The sequence below is a fragment of the Meles meles genome, chromosome 11, assembly GCF_922984935.1.
Source record: "Meles meles chromosome 11, mMelMel3.1 paternal haplotype, whole genome shotgun sequence".
NCBI classification, from domain to species: domain Eukaryota; kingdom Metazoa; phylum Chordata; class Mammalia; order Carnivora; family Mustelidae; genus Meles; species Meles meles.
In genome coordinates, this window is record NC_060076.1 from 59,938,947 (window position 1) to 59,960,114 (window position 21,168).

Sequence of the window (21,168 nt, forward strand, 5' to 3'; positions counted from 1 at the left end):
TCTTTAAAAACCATATTTTCAGGGGTGATAGAAAATGTTTTCTTAAACTATCATTTTATTATATTCCATATTGCTATAGATATGTGATAGATATGTATTTTTAAATAAATAAGTAAATAATAATTATTTAATAATTTAATTATTTTAAGCATTCTTTGGTGAATTTTGCCTGAAGAAATTATTAGTGTGGTGTTTGCCTAACGGTATTTTTGTATTTGTCTTATTATTTCTCCATTATTATATAATAAGTTTTTGTTACTTAATTATTACTTACTATTAGTAGTAAGGAGAGAGAACAAAAATATGCTCTTTCTTATTTTTGTTCTGACTTATTAATTTGGATTTTTTTTTTTGCATTACTTCCAAAGACCTTAACTAGATTAGAGTTCCTTCTCCAAAACATGTTTTAGCTAAATTTTGCTGACACAAAGAACTATGCTCACCCAAAGCCTGCCCATACCACTATATATATAACATAGATACACATATTATATATATATATCTCACTTTTATATATTTATTTATATATACATATATGTGTATATATTCATATATGCATATATACACATAAATGTGTGTATATATAATGTTAGTAATGTATGTGGGCATAAAGGATGGCACTGAAATTTTCTTCAGATTTTATAAGCTAGCACAACTCCCTTAAAGAACCAGTGCTTTGTATTTGTTTTGAATGAGTCTGTATGGTTCCTGTTTTGTCACTGATCTGCTAATTAAAACTTCTTACAATAAGAGGCGTCTGGGTGGCTCAGTCAAATTAAGCCCCTAACTCTTGATTTTGGCTCAGGTCATGATCTCAGGGTGGTGAGATTGAGCCCTGCACCAGGTGTGGTGCCTGCTTAAGATTCTCTTTCTCCCTCTCCCTATGCCCATGCCCCTGCTCTCTCTCATTCTCTCTTAAAAAAAAAAAAAATCTTAAAATAAGAAATGTTATCACAAAAAGATGCCCAACATCAATAATCATCAGGGAAAAGCAAATAAAAACCACCATGAGAATTATCTCCTCACACATAAGAATGACTAAAATCAAAAACACAAGGGACAACAAATATTGGCAAGGATGCAGAGAAGAAGGAACCCTTCTGTACTGTTGGTGGGAAAGCAAAGTGGTGCAGTTACCATAGAAAACAGTATGGAGGAGTCTCAAAAACTTAAAACTAGAACCACCATATGATCCAGTAATTCCAATACTGGGATTTACTCAAAGAATATGAAAACACCACTTCAAAAAGATATATGGGCCTTATGTTTATTGCAGCAATATTTACAATAGCCAAATTATGGAAGCAATCCTAGTGCTCACAATAGATGAATGAATAAAGAAGCAGTTATATGTAATCTATGTATATATCTATTTTATAAACATACCTAATATTATGAAATATATATAAAATTATACATAGTAGAAATTATATATATATACACAATAATATTCCATTATCTATGTATATTATATACAAACATCTTTTTGTGGTGTCATTTCATATATGTATCAGCCACAAAAAAGTAAAATCTTGCCATTTGCAGCATGATGGATCTAAAGAGTATAATGCTAAGAGAAATAAGTCAGAGAAAGACAAATGCCATTTGATTTCACTCATATGTGTAAATTAACAAACAAAACAAACGAAGAAAAAAGGAGACAAACCAAGAAATGAACTCTTAATGATAGAGAATAGACTGATGGTTACCAGAAGGAAGGTGGAGGGGAGGATGTGTGAAATAAGTGATGGGGATTAAGAGTACACTTACAATGATGAGCACTGAATAATGTATAGAATTGTTGAATCACTGTATTGTACACCCGAAACTAATATAACACTGTATGTTAACTATACTGGAATTCTTTTTAAAAATCCCAAGTAAGGTCATAAAAATAAGAGAGGTGTCATGATGACTTGAGAGGCCCCTTATGAAAGTTCACTATAGGTTCAGAAGGAAATTTGTAAAAGAGCAACAAACAGTACAATGATTTGTAATTCTAGAATGTGAGATTAGATGTTAATTTTTTTCCTTAAATATAAATTGTGAGTAGTATGGTTGAAAATGTATTAACACCAAAAAAATCACGAAAAGTTTGTGAGCTCACATGAAAATTATGCCCCTAAATTTTCTGACAGTATACACTTCAAAATTTTTCTACAATATATTCTTTAATTTCTAAAAATCTTTTTGATATAAGAGTGCTTCAAAGTTGGCAAGACTATTTTTAAAATATGTTAGTTTCTTGCTTTGCTTAGCTATTTTTAGAGTATGACCTTTCAACTACATGCATTATGTGTCAAAGTATAAGAAATTTTACTTTTAGACATACGAACAGCAAATATGGCTTTGATTAACTTATAGGGAACCTTTTGCACTCTTTAAAGCTTTCTGTGAATCTGTCTGATGACATATTAATTCAAATTACATTGTCTTATTTTGTGCCTTCTGTAGTTATTCAGCTTTATCACAAACTCACCAAGAGTCCCCCCACCCCCACACTCCGCTTAAAGTCACTAATGGATTTGCAGCTAACCTCTGGCTTCAGTTGCTGTCAGTTGCCTTTGGTATCAATTGTGTATGCATTGAGCTGATAAGTACTGTGGCTCATTTTACTCTTGAGCAAACCAAGTTTAAGAAAAAAAAGCAGGAAGCAGGGATGGAAAAAAATACATGAATAATTACTTTAGTTTGAGATGAACATGGTGAAAAATAACTTACTTGCTTCCTAATTCTTGGCAAGATGTAATGAAATGAGACTTTGTAGGTATGGAAGGTGAGAGGAGAGTCCTAGAGCAAAAGGTAGGGGGAAAACAAGGGGTAGGACATGGCTTTCCTATGTTCTTAATTATAGTTTCCTTTGACTCTTTCAAACTCTATTTTATTCTATATTATCAGTTTGATAAAATTATAATTAAAAGGTACATCTTGGTTTAATTATGGATTCATTCCCCTATCAGTGGCTATTCCTCAATATTCCCAGTGTCATCATTTCACATTACATTTTAATTTGTTAGTTCACCAGGAAGAACAGTATACCCTAGCACATAAAGCATTACTTATAATGACTCAAGACTAACAAAGTTTTTGTTGAAAGAAGAAATTTAATGAAAAGATTTTGTTTTTCTAGGTCAAATTATTAGCTCAGATATTATGCAAGAGAGGAATTGACAATTTCTAATTACATTGTACAATATGCTTACTTAAGAAACCAAAATATGTATAAAATGTATATCTCCTGTAATGGGTAAGAAAATAGCATTTAATAATATGACATATGAACAGAATCTGAAACAAACAATCCTGCTATTAGAAATAACTTTTAAGAATTGCTACTGAATGGACGAATGCTTTCAGTATAGTTCCTTTTATTTTAAAATAATGATAATCATCTCTGATAACCTAGGAAGAACTGAAACAAAATAGTTGAATATAAATTTAAAGGTGTAATCATAAATTTCATGGCAATTTGGTTATTTACCTTCATGTATTTAAATTACACGATGTCATATTTTGTGCTTGTCTATTCAGATATCCTGAAACAAATACAATTTAAGTCTGTCAACAGATATTTATAAATTACTTACCAGAAGAATAGCATTAAACTAGGCAAGTTCAGAGGAAGCAGGTGCACCACCCACAAAAGAATAAAATGACCTTTAATTCTGAGGATTTCTGAGTACTCGATATAGCATTTAGATTTCAAATTGAGAATTATTTGTTAAACAATGCATTCTTCTGATAATAGCTCAGAAGCCCTGATAGGATAGTGCAATTAAGGAAGTAAGACTCCAGCAGCAATCTTTCCTCTCCTTCTCTTATGGCACACATGAAAACTCAGAGCTATTTATGTTTACTACAATTATTCCTCAAAGACAGGATGTACTGGGCAAGTAGTTCTGAACGGAGGGGTCCAGTTTTAGTTTTGCTACTAATTACCTGTCTAAGCCTGAACAAGTTCCTCAGCTTCTCTCAGCCCAGGTTCTATTCTCTCTTAAATGAAGTGTTTAAAAATTTGTTTCCATTTGCTACAATTAATAAATTTGTAACTTACCTCAGTGTTGAAAGGTTCATGTTTTTCAATAATCTTTGAAAGATGCAAATGTGGTCCTTCAGTCAATGGGCTATCAATCTGAGCACTCCCAGCAGGGACCCGGGACTTGAAGGGGTTAGGAATTTTTAGATGATGTTATCTGCCTTTTCAATTATACCCTCAATGATGGTTTTAAGATATATATATATGACAGTACATCTTATAGCATCCAGCATGTATTTACTGTTTACTGTTCACACACACACACACACACACACACACACACACACACACACACAGGCACTCTGATGGGGAAGTGCAGGTTATTGGGAAAATTTCTAGAGAAAGAATCCAAGCAACTATTGTGGTCAAGGAATACTTGTGAAGAAAGATATCTGAGTCAAGACCTGACAAGGATTAGAAGTTAGCTGAGAGATAATAAGGGGAAGTTGTGTTTTAGTAAAAGGGAATGATAAACTCTTATTGGTCAGAGGGAATAGTCCTTTTGAAAAATCTAAAATTTCAGTAAGCTTGAAGTTCAACTTTGTAAGTTTTAACCTAATTCAGTGGAGGGAAACTAACACTTGTTGAAAATATACTGTGCCTAAAGCGGTATGTTTGGTGTTTTAGACTTGTGTTAACCGGGTATGTTGTTTGTCCCTGGATTGCCAATGGAACCTCATGTAACACTTCAGCTACGCAACTAATTGATAATGGTCATTTCTGATCTACTTGCTTTAATCTTCTTCTAATCTCACCATTGCCTTTTACTGATGAATCACATCTAGCCTGTACTTCTGCCTTTGGAATATCTTCTTTACCCAATCTTTTCTAGCCTCTTCCTTCTATTATGCAGATTGGATTTTAGACAATGTCTCCTGTACAAACCCCTTTTCACTAATTGTGTTGACAGTATTTTGTTTTTTTGTTTTTTCTTTTTGTCCTCCAATAGTGCTCTAATTCTCTTTGTAGATAGGTACAATTTATGAATTTCATTTATTACAAAACATTTTACAAAAAATAGTAAAACTTTTCTTTAAAGTTACTGTAAAATATTGACATGTTTCTAAAATTATATATTTATCTTTGGGAAATATATTTATTCTTTGACAACTATGCAACTAGCTGTGTGTGTGTGTAAACACAAATGTGTGTGTTTGTATGTGTGTTGGGGCTATATTAGACAAAAGTGGTATCAGAAGTTCCTGCTTTTTTTTTTTTTCTCCTCCCAAATAAGAATTCTAAACTCAAAATTTAAAAAAAAAGAAATCAATTTTTGGTCATCTCATTTTATAGACAATCTGAAACTCAGAGATGAGGATATGTCTAGTTTTCCTCCATTCAGTTCCAGGGCTCTTAGTATAATATAGGATAGCCATGAGCGCATGTCTATTTCACAATGTGAGTTTGTATATGGCAAGGTGTGTATTTATAAAACTACTTGGTTGTGCCCAGACTATACTCACATGGATGCTCAATTTAAAAAGTATTTTTAGAGGATGACTGGAAAATTGATTCTCTGAATTTCTGCCTTTCAACCCAGAGGATAGGAGAAAGTATGTACTGACTATTTGGAAAATGTGTGCGTAAAATTAGTTGGCTATTATCTAGTTAAGAATAAACTCAGCTGTCTGGTGTGCTATGAAGTGGAAGTGAGTGGTTGTTGGAAAGAGGATATAAATGGTGCTGTATGAAGCTATATTGATTTCTTTTTCGTTTTCAAATTAAGGTTTTGAAAAGAAGTAATTTTAAAGATAAGGAAAAGTTTAGTGAAAGTCACCATCTCTAACATGTTATGGCTGATTAGGTTATTAAACTAGCATGTTTGGTTTTCTGTTGTGAGATAACAGGGAGTAGACTATATTTTGGATATCTTTTTTGCATGTACATATTTTCTATCCATTCATTCAATAAAAGTTTACTAAGTGACCATTATGTGTCAGGCATTGTGCTAAGTACTAGAAAAGGGAGGGAAAAAAAAAGTCCCTTCTCTTTGGGAACTGGCCAGTGTTTTGAAACAGATATGCCTTGAAAGCAATAATTACAGTCCAGGGATAAGAGACATATGCAAGACCTATGAGATATAACCTTTTAGGGGCATTTAACTATGCCCAGGAGAAGGAAGGAAAGGCAGATGGGGTAAGCTGAGCTCGGAAGGACTTATTGTGAGTTAGGTTCTTAGGAGGAGAAATAAGAAAAGAGTATTCAAAGAACAAGGAACAGAACATGAAAAACATAGACGTGAAAGCGTACATGGTATACTCAGGGAGCAGCAAGTGGTTTTTTGTTGTTATGTTGTTTGTTTGTTTGATTTCTAGGAGTGGAACGATGGTATAGGTTAATGGTGGGAGAGGAGACTGCTGAGCAAGATAGGAACGATTACTTCCTGAAATACCAAAACAAGAAGTTTACTTATTGTCTGGAGTCATGAGGAATCTCTTAGGGTGTGAGTGGGAAAAGGACCTAACAGAATTTTCTCTTTGAATAACAATTCACAATTGAATGGAAGATGATTGATGAGGATAAAATCTTTTAAACAGGGAGATTAATAAATTGTAGCTTCTGGATGCTACATAAAATTTCCACTTACCATTCTTCTTCCTAGAAGAAAGTTTAGGTATAGAACCATAAATACTCAAAAATGAGTGAATCCGAGATTACAATTCTACTTATTGCATTCTACAATGAAGAAAGTGAGGTTAGACAGGTTAAATAACTTGCCCAAAGCCAGAGAATTTCTGACAAAACTGGAATTTAGGACCCTGATCTCCTCTTTCTTAAAAAACATGGATTAAAATTCACAAGGAACCAGCCCTTCAGCTCCACAGAAATATTTTAGCTAAAGTATTAATGATGATGTGTCTCTGTTAGCAGTACCATAAAACAAGTGACCTTCATGGACAAAACTCTGTGGTTAAAATTAAAAAGACAAAGGAAAATGAGATCTGATTATTAATGTAATTAGTTGATGATCCAGTGGGGTGACAGATCCATAAATGCCAGCCATAGACTGATGATAATGGAGCATTCAAATCTCCAAACTGGTGCTCAAGTCCTGCTCTCAGAAATAATGAGGGACCTGCTTCCTCTCTCCTGTCTCCTTGCAAGGTGCTAATGCTATGTTCCGAATAATGATGTGCCAAGCCAGCGTAATGACAGTGCTGCTCTTGCTGCACATTAATTCCACTATTTGTTTCCTGTTGCTACAAAGTCTGAGGTTTTGAAAATTGGGCGTTTATGAAGTGCTATCGTGAATAGGACAGGGAAAAAATATTATGATTAATCCTTCTTGAGGATTGTCAGATTCACATGTTCCTACAACTCAAAGTATGTTAAGGGTATAACATCCTAGAATCTTTTTATTTATTTATTTTAAAATAATTCCTCTCAAGACCTCTATCAGAGTGCCTAAATCACATTTAAAAGTATAATTTGGTACCCTACTTGTTACTGGCTGCTTCCAACCAAATATTTCAGTGCCCAAACAGAACTAGTTATGCATCTAAAAAATAGAACACCTTACAGGTCCATATATTTATTCAGGTGAGTAGCCTTAGTTGGCTGTTAAACTTGAGAGTATCCACGAAGATTATTCAGTCATCAGCCACAGTAAGGATGTGATTTGCCCAAGAATACAGGTTGATAAATGATGAAACTATTGCCTGAATCCTACAACCCTCACCCCAAGATATCCCATATCCATGTCAAAAGGAACTTGCCCTATGGTCAATATACTATTGTTTAAGAACTGAAATATTTCTTGGGGCGTCTGGGTGGGTCAGAGGGTTAAAGCCTCTGGGCTCAGGTCATGAACTCAGGGTCCTGGGATGGAGCCCCGCATTGGGCTCTCTGCTCAGCCTGGAGCCTGCTTCCTTTCCTCTCTCTCTGCCTGCCTCTCTGCCTATTTGTGATCTCCGTCTGTCAAATAAATAAATAAAATCTTAAAAAAAAAACTGAAATAATTCTTAAAGCGGTCTAATTTCCTGAAAGGAATGCAAGTATCAATATTGTACCAGTTCCAAAGACTCTACATTTCAGAAATAAAATTTTATAAAGAAGTTCCCTGCAAAGGCGGAATGAAAGTCAGCCTTCAAGTGATTCAGATATTGCTTGAGGGCTAAGCGGTACATGGTGATTTAAGGTACCTAGCTTAGGGAATGCCCCTAAGTATTGGCAACATATGACATTCAGAGCATTGTGGCCCAGGGAAAGCAGTCCTTAATGCATATATGGACATATTGCTGACTTACCAAGTGGGTCCAACCCATTACACCTGTCTGCAGAATTAGTAGGATAAGAGATTAACACAGTGTGTCTCTGGAATAAAACATTGATTTTGTTTGTTAAGGAGATATATGGCAATTGTAGAAAAAAATAGAAAATACAGAAAAATATAGAGAAGAAAATCACCACTTAGAGATAACTACCAATAATATTTTCACATGTATTTCCCATGTTTTTCTGTGTACATACTACACCAAAAAGATGCCATATGTGTCTGTTCATGGTTCATAGAAATCACTAAGTGGTGGAATGTTCCAGGCACCCTGTGACAATCTTGTCTCAATAAGGTGAATTGGCGGGGTGCCTGGGTGGCTCAGTGGGTTAAAGCCTCTGCCTTCAGCTCAGGCCATGATCTCAGGGTCCTGGGATTGAGCCCCTCATCAGGCTCTCTGCTCAGTGGAGAGCCTGCTTCCTCCTCTCTCTCTGCCTGCCTCTCTGCCTACTTGTGATCTCTGTCTGTCAAATAAATAAGTAAAATCTTAAAAAAAAAAATAAGGTGAATTGGCTTTTATAACCATGGGGCATTTATAATGCTTTCTTCATTTCTGAAAATATGAATTTGCTAAACTCTTTGGTAATAATTATGCAACGAGGTTCAGACTGTTTCAATAAAATAACATAGATACATTGTAACAAGGGGACATAACAAAGTATAGAACTTTAAAAAAATATTTATGTCATGTCATGAGATACTTTGTGATACCTCTGTTAAGGAACAACAAGAGACTACCTCTTGATCCTCCAGATGAGAAAGGAAAGTTTGAATTGAATTTCATCAGTTTTAATTATTTTGGATATAATAGAGGAAGCAGGTCACTTGAATACTGAAGTAGTTACCAGGTTGTACTAACAGATTATAACTGTGGAAACCTTTTTCTCCCTGCTCCTCCTGAGATGATGGAGGACTCCACTGAGATACCCTCATGAGTCATGTCCGCTTCTTGGAATTCTGAGTGTTTTATTAATTTATAAAGACTACTCTTCATGTGTAGGGAAGGAGAGAGAAAGGAGGTTGGCAGAGTAAAGAGAATTCCTGATTGTGGGGAGTTTTACACGATGGGAGGCTATTGTATCCTCATCTGGTCACTTAAAACTATAAAATTCACTTTATATTCTCATGCCACTGAAAACACGGTTGCAAATAAAAGCACAAACGTTCCTTACTGGGGGAGAAACTCAGTTGCTCTAATCTGTTAGAAGATATATAACTTGCTTCCTTTTTCAAAGGAGAAGAGTTAATATAAATAGTGGTGAAGTGGATTATCAATTCATAAATGTTTGCCAGGATCTGTTGATATGTCCTTTTGAGAGATTCCTGGGAGAGAAATAATTGCGTGAAAAGGAGCAACTATTTTTAAGTCTTTGATACCTGCTGGCAAATTGCTTTCCAAATTCATGCTACCACTAACAATGAATGAAGATGACAATTTCATTATACCTGCTCAATACTAACAAAACAAATAACACAAAAGCCTTGCTTTATTAAAAAAAAAAGTATTATTTGCTTTTTGCAGAGAAATACCCTCAAATACAAATATAGGCCAAGCTGTTCTCAATAATTAGAGTCCTTGTGATAGACTTCCTTTAGGTCAGAAATGGATCACTTTGAGAATACATTTAAAGAGCAAGAAGCTGTGTCCATGGATAGACACGCCCTTATATCCTGGGAACATCCTTGCAAATTATTTATGCAAGAACTCTTGAAAGAGAAAGATAAATATTACATGGGAAATGGGACAACACTGAGGATAAAATTTACCTCTTGTCACATGTTGAGATAGAGGCATACTCTAACTCTAGAAATTAAAATTCTATCAGTTTCTTAGGGTTGTCATAATAGAAAACAACAGACTGGGCTTATACAACAGATTTTTTTTTTCTTTATGATTCTGAAGTCCAGATGTCCAAGATCAAGGTGTTACTTGTAGGATTACTTTTCTGTGAGGGCTTTTTCCCTCAGCTTGTAGATGGCCATTTTTCTCTGAGTCTGCACATAATCTTTTCTCTGAGGATCTCTGTGTCCTAATCTATTCTTATAAGGACACAAGTCGCAATGGATTAGGGCTCATCCTAATGGATTCATTTTAATCTAATTACCTTTTTAAAGACATTCTCGGGGCGCCTGGGTGGCTCAGTGGATTAAGCCGCTGCCTTCGGCTCAGGTCATGATCTCAGGGTCCTGGGATCGAGCCCCGCATCGGGTTCTCTGCTCCGCAGGGAGCCTGCTTCCTCCTCTCTCTGCCTGCCTCTCTGCCTACTTGTGATCTCTCTCTCTGTCAAATAAATAAATAAAATCTTTAAAAAAAAAAATAAAGACATTCTCTCCAAATATCATCACATTCAGATTTAATGAAAGCTGGCTTACCTGCCTGCCTGCCTGCCTGCCTTCCTTCTTTTAAATTTATTTACTTATTTGAAAGAGAGAGAGACATAGTGCAAGCAGAGTGTGGGGGAGCACTGCAGGGAGAGAATTTCAAACAGACTCCCTGCGGAGCATAGAGCCAGGTGCAGGGCTTGAATATGACCCATGAGATCATGACCTGAGTGGAAACCAAGAGTCAGATGCTTAATAGACTAAGCAATCCAGGCACCCTCAGGATTTCAACATAAGAATTTTGAGGGCACACAATTCAACCCATAATACCAATATATTAAAAATTCTGGTTTGCCCTTATAAAATATTCACAATGCACTATTCTTGATGGTAATCCCCTTATTCACTAATTATTATTACTTTTTTTAAAAGATGATTTTTTTTTTTAGATTTTATTTATTTATTTGACAGAGAGAGATCACAAGTAGGCAGAGAGGCAGGCAGAGAGAGAGAGAGGAGGAAGCAGGCTTCCTGCTGAGCAGAGAGCCCGATGCGGGGCTGGATCCCAGGACCCTGGGACCATGACCTGAGCCGAAGGCAGAGGCTTTAACCCACTGAGCCACCCAGGTGCCCCTTCCCTAATTATTATGACAGCATTTCCATCTTTTATGAGAAAAAAATATGTTACACACTGGGATCATTCTAAATTTGAATTATGTCCACAAACACACCTGGTCTGCTATTCAAGTAGATACAAAGAAAGTAGATTTAGTAATAACTGTGTTTGGTCTCATAAGTTCAATTTGCATACCATATAGAGCATCTTTCATTGAAATAATTCATATTTCATTGAAATAACGTATCTACTGGACTCGTTCTTGAAATTGGATCATACATCAGTAAGGACATAAAAGATAGGTTGAGAAGGTAAGTCATCTTAATGACTTCTTATATATCTGGAAATTAGATAAACTATATGAACAAATTGATTGGATACTAATAAATACTTAATAAAAGGAAAATAGCAAAAACTCTACCAATTCTAAAGCATTCATATTGGGCATAAGGGACATTAGTCCTTGTGCTGATGATTTATTTTGGAGTAAAATAGTGATTCTGTTTTAGTGAAGTGGTTGTTGACTTACATGTTTTGCAAGAACAACTCTTCCTGTGCTTAAAACATAAGAAGAAGGTGTAGGTCTGTGGTCTTGCATTACTAAGTACATAAGGAGTTTTTTTTTTTTTTTTTTTGGTTTTGACATCTTAAAAATTGTATTTATTTTCATTATGATAAGTATACTTTTTAATCCTCATTATCTATTTCACCCACCCCCCCTACACCTCCTTCTGGTAACAGTCAGTTTGTTCTCTAAAGTTGAGTCTGTTTCTTCATTTATCTCTCTCTTTTCCCTTTGCTCATTTGTTTATTAAATTCCATATATGAGTCAGATCATATGATATTTATCTTTTCTGATTGACTTATTTTACTTGGCATTATACTCTCAATTTTATGTTGTTGCAAATGGCAAGATTTCATTTTTATGGATGAATAATATTCCATTTCATACACACACACACGCACACACACACACACACCATTTCTTTATCCATTCATCTATTGATAAGACACTTGGGCTGCTTTCATAGTTTGGCTATTGTAAATAATGCTGTAGTAAACATAGGGGTGCATGTATCTCTTTAAATTAGTATTTTTATATTCTTTGGTTAAATAACCAGTAATGTGATTACTGGGTGATAGAGTAGTTCTATTTTAAATTTTTTGTGGAACCTTCATACTGTGTTCCGGAGTGGCTTCACTAGTTTGCATTCCCACCAACAGTGCAAGAGTGTTCCATTTCTCCACATTCTCTCCAATACCTGTTATTTCTTATGTTGCTAATTTTAGCTGTTCTGACACATATGAGGTGATAGCTCATTGTAGTTTTGATTTGCATTCCCTTGATGATGGGTAATGTTGAACATCTTTCCATGTGTCTGTAGGTCATCTGGTTGTCTTCTTTGGAGAAATGTCTTCTGCCTATTTTATTTATTTATTTATTTATTTATTTTTAAAAGATTTTATTTATTTATTTGACAGAGAGAGATCACAAGTAGGCAGAGAGGCAGGCAGAGAGAGAGAGAGGAGGAGGCAGGCTCCCCGCTGAGCAGAGAGCCTGATGCGGGACTCGATCCCAGGACCCTGAGATCATGACCTGAGCCGAAGACAGAGGCTTTAACCCACTGAGCCACCCAGGCGCCTGTCTTCTGCCTATTTTAATAAGATTATTTGTTTTCAGGGCGTTGAGTTGTATCAGGGTTTTTTATGTATTTTGAATACTAACCCCTTATCAGATATGTCATTTGCAAATATTTTCTCCCCTTCAGAAGATTGCTTTTAAGTTTGATGTATTGTTCCCTTTGCTATACAGAAACTTCTTATTTTGATGTAGTCCCAATAGTTTATTTTACCTTTTACTTTCCTTGCCTTCGGAGACATAACTAGAAAAATGTTGCTTTGGCTTATGTCAGAGAAATTATTGCCTGTGCTCTCTTCAAGGATGTTCACAGCTTCAGGTCTCACATTTAGGTCTTTAATCCATTTTGAATTTATTTTTGTGTATGGTGTAAGAAAGTGGTCCAGTTTCATTCTTTTGTATGTAACTCTCTAGTTTCCCCAACACCATTGGTTGAAAAGACTGTTTTTCTCCTATTGTATATTCATTCTTCTTTTGTCTAAGATCAATTGACCATTTAATCAAGTGTTTATTTCTGGGTTTTCTATTCTATTCTACTAATCCATGTATCTGTTTTTATGTCAATACCATATTGCTTTCATTACTAATGTTTTGTAATATAATTTGAAGTCTGGAATTGTAATACTTCCAGTTTTGTCTTTCTTTTTCAAGGTTGTTTTGGTTATTCAAGGCCTTTTGTGGTTCCATGCAAATTTTAGGATTGTTTATTTTAGTTCTGTAAAAAAATGCTTTTGGTATTTTGAGAGAGATTAATTAAATCTGTAGATTGTTTTGAGTAGAGTAGATATTTTACCGATATTTGTTCTTCCAATCCATGAGCATGGAATATTGTTCCATTTCTTTGTTCCATCTTCAATCATTTCATTAGTGTGCTATAGCTGTCAGAGTACAGGTTTTCATCTCTTTGGTTAAATTTATTCCCAGTTATGTTATTATGCTGGGTGCAACTGCAAATGGGATTGCTTTCTTAATTTCTCCTTCTGCTACTTCATTATTAGTATATAGAAATGCAATAGATTTCTGTACATTGATTTCGTATCCTGTAACTTTACTGAATTCACTTATCAGGTCTAGAAGGTTTTGTTTTGTTTTCTTTGTGGAGTCCTTAGGGTTTTCTATATATACTCTCATGTCATTTGCATATCATGTAAGTTTTACTACTTTACCAGTTTTGATGCCTTTTATTCCTTTCTCTTTTCTGATTGCTGTGGCTAGGACTTCCTGTATTATGTTGAATAAAAGTGGTGAGAGTGGACATCCCTGTCTGTTCCTGGCCTTGGGGAAAAAACTCTCAGTTTTTCCCCATTGAATATGTTGTTGACTACGGGTTTTTCATATAAGGCATTTATTATGTTGAGATATGCTCCTTCTAGACCTATTTTGCAGAGGTTTTTTTTTTTTATCATGTATCGATATTGTACTTTGTCAAATGCTTTTTCTGCAACTATTGAAATGATCATATGGTTTTAAACCTTTCTCTTCTTGATGTATCACATTGATTGTTTTGCAAATATTGACTGTATCATTGGAATAAATCCCACTTGATTATGGTGTATGATGTTTTTAATGTATTGTTGAATTCAGTTTGCTAATATTTTGCTGAGGATTTTTGCAACTATATTCATGAGAGATTCTAGCCTCTAGTCTTCTTTTTGATAGTATCTTTATATGCTTTTGGCATCAGGGTTATACTGACTAGCCTTATAGAATGAACTTGAAAATTTCTTTCCTGTTCTATTTTTTGAAATAGTTTTAAAAGAACATGTGTTAACCTTTCTTTAAATGTTTGGTAGAGTTGCATGTGAAGTTGTCTGGTCCTGGACTTTGTTTTTTGCCAGTTTATTACTGATTCAGTTCCATTGCTGAAAATTAGTTTGTTCAAATTTTTACTTCTTCTTGCTTTAGTTTTGGTAGGTTAGCATATTGTTTTGCATAAAATTCTATTATAATTGTTTGTATTTCTGTAGTGTTGGTTGTTATTTCTTATCTTTCAATAGTGCTTTTGTTTATTTGGGTTCTCTCTCTCTCTCTCTCTTTTTTCTCTTGATGAGTCTAGCTAGAAGTTTATTAATTTTGTTGATTTTTCCAAAGAACCAGCTCCTGGTTTCATGGATCTGTTCTACTAATTTTGTTTTTGTTTTGTTGTTGTTTAATTCCTGTATCATTTCTTTTTGCTCTAATCTTTATTATTTCCTTCCGTTTGCTGGGTTGGATTTTGTTTGTTCCTCTTTTTCTAGGTCTTTTAGGTGTAAGGTTATGTTTTGTACTTAAGATTTGTCTTGCTTCTTCTGATAGGTCTATATTATAATCTCCCATGGTAGAACTGCTTTTGCTGCATCCAAAAGGCTTTCATTGTGTTTTCACTTTCATTTTTTTTCACTTTCATTTTTTTCCATGTAATTTTTTATTTCTTCTTTGATTTCTTGGTTAACTCATTTATAGTTTAGTACCATGTTATGTAAACTCCATATATTTGTGGTCTTTACAGATTTTTTTTGTGGTTAATTTCTAGTTTCATAGCGTTTGTTCAGAAAAGATGTATAGTAAGACTTTCAACTTTTTAAATTTTTTGAGACTTATTTGGGGACCTAATATTAGATCTGTTCTGGGGAATGTCCTATGTGTACTTGAAAAAAATGTGTACTCTGCTGTTTTAGGGTGTAATGTTCTGAATATGTCTGTTAAACTTATCTGAATAGAACTTTCATTTGAATCACAATAATAGCAACATAAAACTTCCCTATCCTTTCCCTTTTTGTTTCCTCAATATGTTACTTTTAGCTGTAGAAATTCATCTGTAATTGATGAAAGGTTTTAACAATCCCCCCCCCCAGATTTTTGACCTTCACAGAGATCCTTGAAAGAAATCAACAAAATAAGACATGACCTGTTTTTTAAATTGTGAGTCCCACTAAATTAATATCAAAGAAACTTTATACTTTACAGGTTAAATACTCTGAGCAACATGATAGTAATGAAGTATCCTCAAATGAGCAAAATCAGAACAGTGTAAAATTATACATTAGTTTATATTAAATAGTAGTAATTATGTTTCAAACATTCATTTTAATTCAAGTTGCCATGTATATTATATCTTTATGTTAATAATCAATAGAAATGTACCTCAGTTTTGCTTAAAGTAGTTGTTCTTTTGGGGTAAAGTAAAAATAAAATAAAAATATTAAACTACCTTATTTTCCTTTAGAATGATTTTGGGTAACTATTGAATTATGGTGAATTATCAAATTTCTAATAATAATAAGGTAAATAATCTCTCTCTTAAACTAAATTATTTCAAATGGCATAATGTCTGAATGTTTGAAATTAGTGTTTTTGTATAAATTAAAATCAAATAATAACATTTGAGAAGAGGAGTGGAAATACCATGACATATAAGGTTTGGACTGGTATAGTAAAAAACTTGATGACAAGTATCTAATCGATTTGGGTTTCATACATGGCTACATTAAGTGCTAGATCAGCAGTGTTTAAATAGATTACTTGCAACTAAAATATTCTCTGTCAAGAACCTTGGCCAAAGTTAGCTCTCTTTTTCCTGGAAGATTTACTCTATGTAAATTATGTGATGTCATGATTTGGGAGGGTTTGTGATGCACTGAGGTAGGGGGAGGCTCGACCTCCTCTGCTAAGACAGTGTTTCTCAACCTCTGCACCTGACTGAACTTTTGGACTGCATGAATCTTTTTTGTGGGGGGCAGCCCTGTGAATTACTGGATGTTTAACAGCATCTGTGGCCTCTACCCAGTAGATGCTAGTAGCGTCTGGTAGTGTTCCACCCCCAGCTGTGACAAGAAAAAGTATCTCCAGAAATTGTTATATAGGGATGGGAGGAGGAAATCAGCTTTGGTTGAAAAACCCCGAGTTAAAACAATAAAATGATGTAAATAGGTCACCACCTCTTCTTCAGGTCCACTGCCAGACCTATAAAGATAACTTCTCATCAAAACATACTTTACCAAATATATGGTCTACCTTTCAGATTTGGCATTTAGCACTTTCCTTATTAAGGCTGTAGTTTCTTTCTTCTCCCTTTGCTATTATGTTCATTTTCTCTTATTAAGTCTTTTCTCCCCCTTTCTAATTTTACCCTATACTCAGTTAAACCAATCTTCAAAAATTATGTTCCTTCACTTTCCCCCTGCAACTTATTCCTATTTATAGGAGAGCATGTTCTGATCTGAAAAATCATAGCAAACAAACTTAATCCTATTTTTTAAAGCCCTGACTATCCCTAATGGCCAGGGAAATAGAGATTTTAGTAGCTGAAGATTGTCTACTCTGTGAGTCCAACTCTGACTTTGTTCATACCTTCCTGTGATAAATTTTTTATAGCCTGGCAGTAACAATGGGTCTCCAGTTTTGTACTTTCTCTTTGCCACATACTTCTGCTCCCATGGATATTAGATAATTGGATTTTTGCTTGACCTGTGGAAAACTTTAAGTACCTCCCTGTCATTTAAGATTTTCTGTTCCTCTAGTCATGCCAGACCACAAGTAAAACATAGAACATAGAATTACAGCTATTTACGAACCACTTTAAATCCCTTATTGAAAAAAAAATGCCACTTTTACTTTGGTTTCTTTTATGACTCCTTCATGAGTAAAGTTTGCATTCCATAGTTATGCTTCTCAATGATTTTTTATAATTATAATTGGGCAAATATAATTATATTAAAATGTAAGAAATACAAATGGAGATTTTCACACTTGAGAGATGATTAGTAGACTAGAAATACCACTGACATATTTTTAAAATATGTCCTAGGAAAAGTTTCTAAGCAATTTATTTGTATTAACTCATTTAGTCTTTCAACAATATCACTGTAAGTAAAAACAAACAAACAAACAAAAACTGAGGGTCAGAGAGGGTTATGTAAGTTGTCTAAAGTCCAGTGTGGCTAGTAATCCGGGAAAATCCAAGAAAAGTGAGGTTCTAGGTTTGGCCATACAATAAAGAAGATGGCCTAGAGTTGTGTGGGGGGTCACATGCAGACAGCATGCATATGTAGGCTTGAATTTGTGCACATGTCTAGTGTGCTTGAATAATGGCTGAGGGTATATTTTGGCTTACCCAAAGGATTGGTTCCCTTACATTATCAGGACCCTTGAGGCATTTCCATATAACAATGAGAATCCTTTAACTGATAGTTTGGATTTGGTTTACTTGGTTATCCACTCAGGTGCCTTCTAGAGCTAAAATTGTTTGGGTCTATGAACTTTAAACATGGAAGAAAAACATATATATTTTTTTACTTTATGGATGCTATTTTTTATTTTTAAGATTTATTCATTATAGAACCTTTATTCCAACCTACTGGTAGAAATCAGGAAGAAAATTATTTTCTTCTGATTTTTCCTCCCATATCTGGAAATTTCAAACAGATAGGCTGCCAAAAAAAAAAAAAATGAACAAAATTAGGGGTTTTTGACTTTACATTTATTTGAAGTTCTTATCATCAGCATTATCACATTTGCAATGGGAGTTTTTAGATTAAAGTCTGTGCTTTTATGTGGGTTGGGTGTCCATGTATTTGGAAATGTGACACTGTGTCTAATACAATAAAAATTAGAAGGAAATGATAGAAATATTGGTTTTAATGCAGCAATACGTGATTCAGTTTCTTCTTCTGATTTTTTAAAGTACTCAAGTTCATTTGAACATATTTAAATCTATTATCTGGGGGCGCCTGGATGGCTCAGTGGGTTAAGCCTCTGACTTTGGCTCAGGTCACGATCCCAGTGTCCTGGGATCGAGCCCCGGGATCGAGCCCCGCATCAGGCTCTCTGCTCGGCAGGGAGTCTTCTTCCCTTCCTCTCTCTCTGCCTGCCTCTCTGCCTACTTGTGATCTCTGTCTGTCAAATAAATAAAAATCTAAAAAAAAAAAAAATCAAATCTATTATCTGCACATACATTCTACCTTCACTGCCTGAAAATTTGAAATATTATTGCAGTGAAATGATTCTCTTAATTTTAACTGTTGTTCCATTGCCATTTTTTGATGAGCAAATATTACAGGACTTTTGTTATCATAAAACCTGCTTAACCTGCTTCCTCCTTCTTATTTGGAACATAATAATTCGCTTAGCATTTTTGGAAAATGTTGTCTGAATTTTTCCCTGAAATTGACTTTTACGTATCAGGAACTTAATCTGCCTTTATGTTTCTTTCTAGGAAAGAAAAATGTTTATTTTAAGATATAAAAAAATAAAGTTCCTTTAGAGAACTTTATTGAGAAGTATATCAGAATATTTACACCTTGTCCTGTTCTTCTTAATAGACTAAAGCAAAATAAAAAAGATAAAAACAGAGTATTTTTGAAGTTAATGGGAAGATAATAATATTAAGCAATGGTTGAGGTTTAAACCATTTTTTAAAAATTTTATGTGTTGGTATTTCTCAATCTGTTTGTTATACTAAATATATTAATGAGAATATATATATATATTTTTTTACAATAGGTTCCTGTCCTGAGACCACAGCAGGATGTGCCTTGGACAAAGGTAGGCACATTTGAAATATATTCCCAATGTTTTCCATAAGTAAAGTATATAAATAGTAATGTTATAATAATAAAAAATATTATAAAAATTATTAGTGTAATGTGCTTATATATATGGAAGTATAGTACATGTTCATGTTTATGACACACTCTTACATCTGATAAAACATGATACTAGTGAGAAAACATTAGAATCAAAAATCTGATAATTAAATACATATCATTTCCTTATCACAGAGACCCTTAATTCATACAGCATATATTCAAAGAACAGTTATCACTAACGCCCTTGACAGTAAAACAATGGAACTATTTGAGGGAAGTTGTTTAACACACTCTTTAGTGACTCTGATGATTAAATTATTGAAGGTAGGATAAAAGCAAGTTAACTATTAGTTAAGAACTATCTACGAATATCTAAGTTTTGGGGGACCAGAGAGTGAAATTATTTTAAAATTCCATGTTGATTGCAGAAGAAGATGCCAACAGCAAAATAAATAGAGTAAAAAATAAATAGGTAAAAAGTATATAAATGCACCGCCAGAAAGATAATGGTGAGAGTGCAAGGCCAGTACAGGATGCTTTTGATTCCAAAATAGAATGTTATTTTTTAAATGTGGACAAAGAACATTATAAATATCATGAATCATGATAATCTTGAATCCTGAGAGGGAGCTGAAAAGAAAAGGTATACATTGAATTAAAAGTACGTAGTGGGAACTCCAGGAGTAAAGACAAAAGGAATTAAGATTCTCAGGGACTGTAAGGGAGAAAGATGAAGGAAGGAACTGGAAACTGATCCCACATACAGAAGCTATGAAAACCAGTCCTCTACGGAGGAAGTAGCAAGAAAAAATTGCTTAAAGTAGCATATAAGGAATGTGAGTTCTGGGATAAGGTACTGAAAGGATTGTCATTTCTTTGGAGGTATTTAAATAATGAATAGGTTCACAAATGTTTGCTTATAGTTTCTCTAAAACTTCTTAGGTCATTTACCCTATTTTGATTCTTTCCACCACACAATGAATTGTGTGAGGCAGTTCTTTGATTTTTTTTTGTGATAAAGTAATTTCATATTTCAAGGAAAGTTGAAAGTTGGTTTGTGCTTAGAAAAAATGTGGATATATAAATATATGATATCATTAATAATTGATAACCTATTTTATGCAAACATAATACTTGGGGAAATACACTTATGTACTCATCTTTGTGTTTTAAATCTGACTCAAAACATACTGTATGTGTTCTGCCATGTTACATCTCTATGAAAAAATAAAACTTCTATAAGCAAATCATATACATATATGAATAATTGAGATTTAAAAACTAAAGCATACTTCTAGGTTGTTTTTTTTTTTTGAGTGTGACTCAACTCTATTTTTCATATACATGTATATATATGTATACATATACATACATACTTTTTTTAAATCTTAGTTACTTTCAGGCTCTATTCAGAGACTGGTGTGACTTTTGAATATCCATGTAAAATATACCAGCCAATGTGCTCAGCCAGACAGAGAATGAATGGCTTCAGGCACAAATCTCTGTTGTGTCAAGGCTTTGGCGTGACATTTGACAGGGAACTAAATCAAACATAGCACAATGCAAATAATCATGGTTTCCCATAGATATGCAGCCTCAACTTCAAGCCTGCTGTTAGTCATTACTACTCTTTCCCTTGATATTTTAGGGAACATTTCTGGTAATAAACTGAATACTATGGTATTTCCTGGTGCTCTCACAGTGCAAAGAAATAGG

General features: G+C 34.1%; 1 protein-coding gene across 48 annotated transcripts in view; it reads left to right on the top strand.

Moving 5' to 3' along the window:
- PTPRD (protein tyrosine phosphatase receptor type D) overlaps positions 1–21,168 on the top strand; it is a 2,308,694-nt gene that overhangs the window by 859,334 nt on the left and 1,428,192 nt on the right. For all 48 annotated transcript variants that reach the window (XM_046022098.1, XM_046022091.1, XM_046022095.1 and 45 more), the window contains one exon: positions 19,367–19,408. The gene's annotated coding sequence lies outside the window, so the exon portion shown is untranslated. The remainder of the gene's footprint in view (positions 1–19,366; positions 19,409–21,168) is intronic.